The sequence below is a fragment of the Phocoena sinus genome, chromosome 15, assembly GCF_008692025.1.
Source record: "Phocoena sinus isolate mPhoSin1 chromosome 15, mPhoSin1.pri, whole genome shotgun sequence".
NCBI lineage: Eukaryota > Metazoa > Chordata > Mammalia > Artiodactyla > Phocoenidae > Phocoena > Phocoena sinus.
This window is the reverse complement of record NC_045777.1, coordinates 4,960,448-4,969,841: the sequence shown is the minus strand read 5'-3', so window position 1 is coordinate 4,969,841 and position 9,394 is coordinate 4,960,448.

The following is a 9,394-nucleotide window of genomic DNA, read 5'->3' as shown; positions in this document are numbered from 1 at the left end:
CATCTAACTTGACATTCAGAAATTAAATTCTTGATTCCAGCTGTCGCCTCCCCCCCCCCCCCTCCATAAACCTCCACCCCTCCCCAGTGTTCCCATGAGACTCAGTGACCAGGGTATTCCCTGCCGCTGGGGATCTTGGTTTCCCCTGTCTCCCCCAACCCAGCACTCCTTCAGCATACGGGTCAGTGTAACTCTCTACTTCACGTCCGCCACCACCAGCATCTCTGTAAAAGAACAGGCCTGGAGCACCGTGATGTTTGCCTTTTGTGGCGGTGACAGTGACGGTAGACAGCGTGGTCCATGACAAATGTTATTGTGGTCCGTGCACACTGGCCTGGAAACGCTTCATCCTGGGCGGGGGGCGAGGGGGGGAGGGGACACATGTCTTCTTTTCACATCTCATTGCCTTGCGAAGTTTTCATTCTTACAAGTCAAGAACGTTTAAAATATGTTATCAACAGTGCCACTATCTATTAAATGAGGGGTGCCCAAATCTGGCCTGCCACCTCGTTTATTGATAAAGTTTTATTGGCACACAGCTCCCTCATTCGTTCGCACATTGATAAAACGGCTTTCCACATGGCAGAGCGGAGTCATTGCCACGGAGACTGTACGTCCTACAAAGCTGAAATATTTGCTATCCATCCTTTTACGGAAAAGGTTTGCCTACCCCGGACTACACCATTTAGTATCACAATTATCTCGTAAAAGAACAATTTAATGCTGAGAGAGAGAAGATGTCATCTCAGGATAGGGGCCCATCCTTAAATCAGATGTTGACAGAAAAGCTGTGATGGCTTCATTTTCTTCGTTTATGTACAAAGAGAGGAAACCTCATCAGAGGACTGGGGCTTTGGAAAACCAAAAGGCAATTTGTATCCTTTCCCCAAGAGGAGCTGTGAGATCCTGGAGGGGTAGTGGGCACACAGTCTTCTTGTTTTCTGGAGATAACTCCTCAATAAAAGCTGCTTCCTCTGCTTTAAAGAAAAAATGACATAAAAAGGAAGGAAGTACTGAGACACGCTACAACATGGAAGAACTACACAAACGTGATGCTGACTGAAAAAAGCCGGACACAGAAGGTCACCTATTGTATGGTCCCATTTTTCTGAAATGTCCAGATCAGGCAAATCCATAGACACAGAAGATTTGTGGCTACTGGGGGCTGGAGGAAGGGGGTCTGGGGATTGCCTGCTAATGGGCACAGGGTTTCCTTTTGGGGCAATGAAGAAGTTTTGGAACCAGATAGAGGTGATGGTTGCACGACATTGGGAATATACAAAACAACAATGAACTATACCCTGTAGGTGGTGCTTTTTGTGCAATGTGAATTCCAGCTCAATTCTTTTAAATGACCGGAAGTTTATTAAGTTGTCGATTCTGGGTAATGTGCATGATATTATTCTTTTATATGTGCTTTCTACATCTGACATATGTATGGAAACATATATTACCGCTGCAGAGGGCAAGTCAAGTACGATCCGTCCTTGAGCTGTCAGTTTGCCGCGTCAGATCTCAACCATCCACGGTGGCCATCTGGTCATTACCTCTGTCAGCCATCACTACCCACGGACCTGATTAGCGGAATCTTTCCCGGCCTCAGGAAGACTGTTCTGCTGGGGTCAGAGATAAAAATAAACCCGCAGGATGCTGGGCCAAAGAGGCCAGACACAAAAGAGAACGTGCTGTACGATTCCATTTACAAAAAGTGCAAAGACAGACAAACCGGATGGATGCTGAGAGAAGTCAGGATGGTGGGATCTTCTGGGGGCAGGGACGGAGTGGGGAGGTCGCATTCTAGGTCTCAGTCTGGATGCTGGTGACACAGGCATGTTCCATCGGTGAAAACGCACCCAGCTGAACATTTATGATGTGTGCGTGTTCCTGTATTATGCTAGACTTCAGTATTAAAAAGCTTAAAAGTAAATAATAAATGCAAAATTCCATTGGATACATTTAATTTCCTGCCAAACCTTTGAAACACTGGCTCAGAGCTTGGCTTCAGGTGGCAAACCTCCAGACGGGCGAGTTTGTGGCTCCAGCCCTCCATATCCCGGGATGTGGGGTTCAGGTGCCATTTGAGAAAATCAACGCACAGGAGGTGGATCACAGTTGCTTACTACAACTTCTTTCTTGTGCAAACAGAACTGCCTTATCCCGGCTCAGGGTCCCCTCTGGAGACCAAGAGGGGAATACCTGCAATTTCTAACTTCAGCCCCACCCAGCACAGGGAGCAGAGGGTCCAAAGCTGCTCTTGTGGACACTGAGACACGCGAAAGGAAACAGAGGACTGGAACGTTACCCACCCAGAGCAAACTGTTCTCAGGCTTAGAGTCAGGAAAACAGACGTGGAATTGCGGAGGGCAAACACTCCTCTAATGCTTTTCAGCAAGAATCCGAATGCGTTGGTCTGTTATTAAGCCCTTGGAGAAGCTTCTGGCGCCCACCTCCCCTCCGTGGGCTTGCTGACACTTAGGAGGGAGCCCAGGAAAGGCCCGTGCCCCCCAGAATGTCCTTTCAGAGCCCCTCTCAACCCCAGGTCAAGCCCAGCCAGGCCCTGCACACCTGACCCATTGAACAGGTCTTGCAGTTTCAGCCTGGACCCTGTCAGCATCCATGGCTAACAGCGGGCCGGGGATTACAGGAGCTAATCCTGTCCCTTCCCCTTAATACAGACGAGGTCAAGTCCCCACAGTGGGCACAGAGCCCAGTAGAGCCCACATGTCCAGCGCCTGCCCCAGGGTGGGGGGCTGGGGAGGAGAGGGGGAGAGAGAGACAAAGAGACAGAGACTAAAAGAGACAGGGGGAGGGAGAGAGCAAGAGACAGAAGCAGATAAAAGGTGCAGCGGGGAGGGGGGCAGGGGGTAGGGAGATGTACAAAGAACAGGAGGAGAGAGAGAAATGGAGAAGCAGAGGAGGGAAAAGGGAGGGAGGGGAGGGGAGGGCTTGCAGAGAGAGCACGTTTGTTTTCTTTTCTTTCCTTTTCTTTATTTTTCTTTCTCTGAAATTCCAGCGGGAGGGAAGTCTGCATTCCCAGGAAAGGGACCGCTCCCCAGAAGCCGCCAGTGTGCACTGGGCAACCAGCAAAGGAACGAGATGGCACGGGTTCGAATCCCAGCTCGGCCCCCTGGTGGCACAGTCCCTGGGGACGAGCTGCCTTCTGGGTGACCGTCCACCTGTGAGCTCCCGGGGAGCTGGGCGAGGGTGGCCGGCTGCGTCTGTGCTGAGCGCCACCCAAGCCCGTTCTTCCAACACCAGCCTCCCATCCCAGGGACAGTCCCTGGTGACACCCATTGTCCAGTTCAGCATTTGTCCCAGACGGAAGCATCCCGGCCTGGTCACTTACTCTGTCGCCCTTGGTCACCAGCTGGGGCCAGCCTGGGTCCAAGCCCCACCTCCACCCCTTACTCCGTGTGACATGGACACCCCGACATGTGAGATCAGGGATCAGGGATTCCGGCCAGAGGCTGCGCTGAGGGTCAACGCTGACGAGGCAGGAAAAGCCCAGCCGTCTCAGCACTGCGGCCGCGGGTGCACTTACCTGCCCCGAGCGTCACAGGCCTCGTACCTGATGGGGCACCTCAGGAGCCTGTCTTGACCGGGGTCCCCCAAAAGCAGAGCCCTTGAGGAGCACTTGGGAGCAGGGGTCTCAGGACGTGCAAGCAAGGAAGGGGCTCAGGAAGCGAGAACAGCAAGGGGTGGGGGGGCATGTTGATGGGAGGACCCTGGGCTTGATCCCCCTGGGGACCCGCTAAGGAGCTGCGAGGCCCAGCACGCTGGGCTCCTAACCAGCAGTCCCCGCCCGGCTGAGGAAGGCCCAACTCCCCGCACTGCCGGCTGGGGCAGCTTGACGCTAAAGGGGCTCCCCCAGGGGCCTCCAAGTCTTCAGGCCGAAGACCAAAGAAGCCCAGCTGAGATGGAAGCTCCAGCTGGAAGCGTGGGCCCTCAGGTGGGCAGGCGGCTACTGGGGGGCAGCACCTCTGCACCCCCCTGGGTGTAGAGAGGACTCTGGGGGTGCTCGGCTCTAACCTGCTGAGAGGAAGCCCCACGTGTCACCTGCAGTTACCTGGCGCTCCAGGTGTGGCACCTGACGTCCAGCAAAGCTCAATAGTCAGCCGCCGCCCAGGGCTCTGGTTCAAAGCCCACGGCCTCCCACCATCGCGTAAAGCCACGTCCCCCTACTGGCTACGGCACCAGCTGACCCCCAGCACCAGCACCCCAGGGCGGCTCATGCCCGTGGCCTTGTGGCTGAATTGGACAAGCAAGGCCAGGAACAGGCTCAGCACAGGGCCAGCTAGGACACACCACCGGGATGGAGACCAGGTCCCCGTTCCTAGAAATGACTCTGGAACCAGCCAGGCTTCCCCGGAAAAAGTGGCTCTCCTGCGGGAGTCCTGCCCCTGCACGGGAGGGTGTTTAGAACGAGAGTCAGGCTTGGAATCTCCCTGCCCAGGAGAAAAGAGCAAAAGCTCCTGGAGGAGACAGGGGAGCATCTGAGTGCAGTGGGAGCGCCAGGCCCTGCTTCTCCTTCCAGGCAGGCACCCGCGAGGCAGATCTGCAGATCCCCCCACTTTACAGACGCGGAACTGAGACTTGGGGTGAGAGGAGCGCCCTCTGGGGCCCTCGTCAGGCAGCCAGAAAGTGACAGAGCTGTCGTCTGTCTCCTGAGCACACGGGTGGCTCACAGGGAGAGAAGAGGCAGGGGGCCCATCCCCACGAAGGGCTCAGCCCTGAGCTCAGAGTCCAGAAGCTGCGGGGGGCCGGGGGGGGAACTGCTGGGCCCGGGCTGAGCTGTTTTCATCACTAGAGACCAGAGCCTTCCCCTGAGAAGTCAGAGCCCCGAAAGGGCAGCTGAGTCCAATGTCGAGGGTCCCCGATCCTCGGCGTATCAGCCACGAGCAGGGGCAGCCCCCCTGGGGGCCCCGAGTCCCAGCTTCCTGACTACAAAACGGGGGCACGTAGCTCCGCTCAGAGAACGCGAGGAGACCCGCTGGGGTGACATGCAGGAGGGGCTCTTTTGAGGGGTGAGCAGCTGTCACCAGGTCACCCTTGGAGACACCCCCCGACACCGGGCAGGCCAGCTTCCTGCAAAACAGAGCAATGAGCCCGACTCTTCCTGGCTCCCCCAGACACTCACATCCCACACTCTCCTCACATCCCCCAGAGGCGCCCCAAACCCCCAGCCCGGGGCCACGGGGCGTCCATCCACCCTGTCAGGTGTCAGCCAGCCTGCCTCCTGCTGGGATGCACTTCCTGCTTCCCGGTGACAGTGGGGGCCTGACATTTAAGGCCGAGGATGTCTCTGAACTGGGCCTCAACAAATAGCAGTCACTTCTGAATCCATTCCTCTAAAAGGTCACCAGCCAGACACCCGCGGAAAACACAGCCGTTGCCACCACCCACCCAGCGGCCCCTGCCGTCCGTTGTCTCTCCCCCCACACCGCCCACCGTCTCCCCCGCATCTGCCAGGCTTGCAGAGCCTGGCACAGGCAAGAGGGCACCAGCCAGGGCCCCTAGCTGTCAGGACCGTCACCTGTGACCCTTCCGGCTCCTGGCACCCCTACACCCACCTCGGGAGGCAGCTGCAGGAGGGGCCTGTGCCTCACCTGGGGACCAGGAGGCCCCTGGGCTCAGCACCCTCCCCTGCTGCCTGGGGTCCACAGGATGGGCTTCCCTGAGAGGCACTTTCCCTGCCCCTGGAGAGGCCAAGGACCTTGGGCCAGGTGACAGTCCCCACCCTGGGGAGGAAACGCTGTGAAAGCACGGCAAGTGCAGACTCCTCCTAGCTGGGCCCTGCTCACACCCCGTTACCTCCTCCCTTTGACACAGAGATGGAAGAGGGGCCATCACAAGCCCGGCTCCATCCCCCGGCAGTCTGTGAGCCCCACTGCCCGGCCACCCGGTGCAATTGCAGGGCCCGGGGCTGGGAGGCGGGACTGCCACTGCCACTGCCACCCTGTGCTTGGGAAGGAGGGAGGGAAGGAAGGAGGGAGGGAAGGAGGGAGGGGGGGAGGGAAGGAGGGAGGGAGACAGGGAGGGAGGGCGGGCATCTAAGACAAAGTGTCACGGCCAGCCCCCACCCGCCAGAGGGAGGAAAGTTCTTCTCCCAGACACGGGATAGGACAGTCCAAATATAAAGATCAGCCTCTTTCCCTGGGGAGGGAAAGCCAAGGGCTCCTTCCATGATCATCACCGCTTTTTGTTTTTCTTGGATGAGATAACGGACTGGAGCCCGGCCACAGCTGACAGCTGTGCCTTCCCCTCCCCCAGACCCCCTGTGACACCTCCAGGCTGAGTGCACACCGGCGTCCACTCATTCATTTGTTCATTCTTTGGCTCATGGGCACGCACTTGGCTGAGCACCTGCTCTGTGCCAGTGATGCACTGAGCCAGGCCACCAGGTGTCCCGGCCCCTTGGGGCTGATGGTCTCATCAATACGTCACTCCAACAGCCCCAGACCCAGAGAGAAGCTGGGACCAGCGTTCTGAGGCACCCGAGAAGGTCGCGGTGAAGCTGAGAATTTGGCCAGGAGTGAGGGACTGGGGCAGAGGGAGAGGGTAGAGGTTGGGCACGCAGAAAGGAGCTGGGGCTGGGGCGGGCGCTCCAGAGAGGTGGGGGGCTGGCACGGCATCACGGCCTCCACCCCCGCTGGCTCCCGTCCCCACCGCCCAGAGACAGACCACGGAGCACCCACCTGCGGGCAGGCACAGAGTCCACACCCAGCGGGTGCAGGAGGCCTGCTTCCTTGGCGGCTGGCTTTAGGCAAGGGCTTGGCATCTCTGAGCCTCAGTTTCCCCCTCAGTGGAGCTGCAGGGCCTCACACACCCATGTCTGCTGACCCTGAATTCCTTCTTTGTAGGACACCACTCTCTCTGTGGAACTCAAGTCTCTGATTTACCCAGAGGGAATTCACTAGCTCTGGAAATGTCTGCTTTTTATGCAAACCATGCTGGAGTCCCAGTCAAGGTGGGAGGGTTAGGGAGCCAGGGGGATCAGCATCCCCTAGGGGTCAGGAGCTGCCTCTGGGGCCAAATTCTGAGACTAGACTCGTGATTCACCCCTTTTGTGCTGTGTGGCCTTCAGCAAATTACTTAACCTCTCTGGGCCTCCATTTTCCTGAGAAATGGGAATAATAATAATAATAGTAATACCTACTTCATGGGGTTACTGTGGAGATTGAAAGGGTTAACGACACATGGTCATCACAACATGTCAGTAACTATTGGGTTCCTGAGGGTGGGGCTCTTCGGAGGCGGGCAATGCACCCTGACCTTCTGGAGCGGACAGTGGGCAAACACTTATCAACAAGATCTGACCATTCAGCCATCCACTTGCCTGCATTCCAGAAACTACTTTTGGTCAAGCATCCTGCTAAGAGCTCACTTTAGCTACATTTCCTCAGTTAATTTATGTCTAACTGTGCTTTTACCTGAAAGTCTTAATTTTTTTATGGTTTTCTTTTCAAATTATGAAAAGCGATGCACACTCGCCTTTGGGAGAAAAATGAGTAAAGTATAAAACGCAGAGAGATGAACAACGATCCCTCCACCCCAGTTGGCACAGAGCCGGGGTGGAGTCTTCCCTCTCCAGATGTGACTCTCAGAGACTGCGATGTGCCCCAGCTTCCCGGCTACACACCATCATCCACGACGTCGGGCTTCCTAGAGCCGTCCAAAGTGACTGTCCTGGGAGGAACCCAGGCCCCGGCACTCATTCACTCCTTCACACCTGGAAAACCTTGACCTGCCATTTCTTCAGTCTCTGGTTCGTTCAACTAGCTAAGGCCATCAGACCTGGGTCTGAATCCTGTGACCCTGTGACCTGGCCCCCTTCCTCATCCGTAAAATGGGACCCGCTGAAAGGATCCCATAAGGTAAACCCTGCAAAGCCCTAGACACAGCTCCTGGCATACAGTAAGTGCTCAATAAACAGCAAAAATAAATGTTACTGCTGGTGGGGGTGATGATGGGACAGGGGAGTGTTATCAAGGCAAACCACCACCCTGGGCCCCAGAGGCTCGAGCCCACCTGAAGACTGGGGGAAGGGTACCAGAGGGCACTCGCGGGCAGGGAGCTGGGCATTCATCCTCCGCTCCCACTGCCTCGGCTGGGGCCTGCTCTGGGGGGACATTAACTCCCTGGCACTTGAGCCTGGACTGGAATGGTAAGCGCTGAGAGGAAGCGGGCAGGACATTGACGCCACCGAGTGCGGGATCAGATCTGTGCTTGGTGGTCTCCCGGGAGACCCTGCCCCACTGAGCCCGGGCAGCATGCGCATCTACGAAAGTGGGGCTTACAGTAGCGACTACCTCTCAGGGCTGCTGTGCAGAGCCAGTGGGAGAAGAGCCTGGCACATAGTAAACATTCATACACATTTCGTCTGTGTGAACGTGTGAATTTTTTTCCGTTCAAATCCAAGGGGGAAAATGCTGCTCATCAAAGCAGCGCTCAGAGGTTCCTCCCTCTCGTCATCCCTCCCCAGGAGAGGGACTGTCAGCCAGGGGTTAAAGAGCAGCCTTGTCGGCTGTCACTCGGGACAGCTGGCAAGGAGAAGGAAAAGCAGCAAAAGTGGGAAGAAGGAACGCCCCCAGGTCGCAGGCAGGGAATGCACGTGCCCACGCCGCCCCCTTCTGGGCAGATGTGGAGTTACAGGAGCGGAGGTGCGGGCCGCGGGGGCTTAGGCGCCCAGGCTCGCCGCTGCCGGGGTCCCTGCGGAGAGAGGCGCTGAGCTGGGGTCCTCCCCTCCCCCCGCATGAGCGTGGCGTGATACGTCTCCCCTGCGGAGCACTGGGGTCTCTTTAAGGCCACCTAACGCCTTAAAGAAGAGAGGTTGGGAGCTGACAGGCTGGGGAGCTGTGATGGAGGGGATCCAGGCAAAGGACCGCCCCAAACCAGAGAGGCGAGTAGGCTGGCACCCGGGTCAAAACGGCCCCGCTGGTGGCCATGGGAAATGTCAACATCCATCCTTTCGTGTTAACTGGCCTCAGGGGGCTGCTCCCCCAAGGCCGAGAGTGGGGCGAATGGGGTGCAAATTTTAATGGGACACTCCCAGAAAGCAGTGTTCAAGATAAATACTATTTTAAAAATTCAAAATTTCCATGATGAACAAAACGTGGAAATTCTTAAGTGAAGACAGGATCAGTATTACTGAGCTTTCCCTTTGCCTCAGGCTCCAGTATGGCTCAGCACAGCCCTGTTACTTACCCTTCTTTAAAGCTTTGATATTTTGTTGATCACGGATTTTCGCATTAATTCTGATTTTTTGCAAATCGCATGAAAACATCATTTATCTTGTTTACTGTTTCTGGCGTCCCCTTAAGTTTTGCACCACAGGGGAATGTTGCACTTGCCTCACCGTAGTCCTGGCCCTGCTTGGCCCTCGCCCGACTCCTGG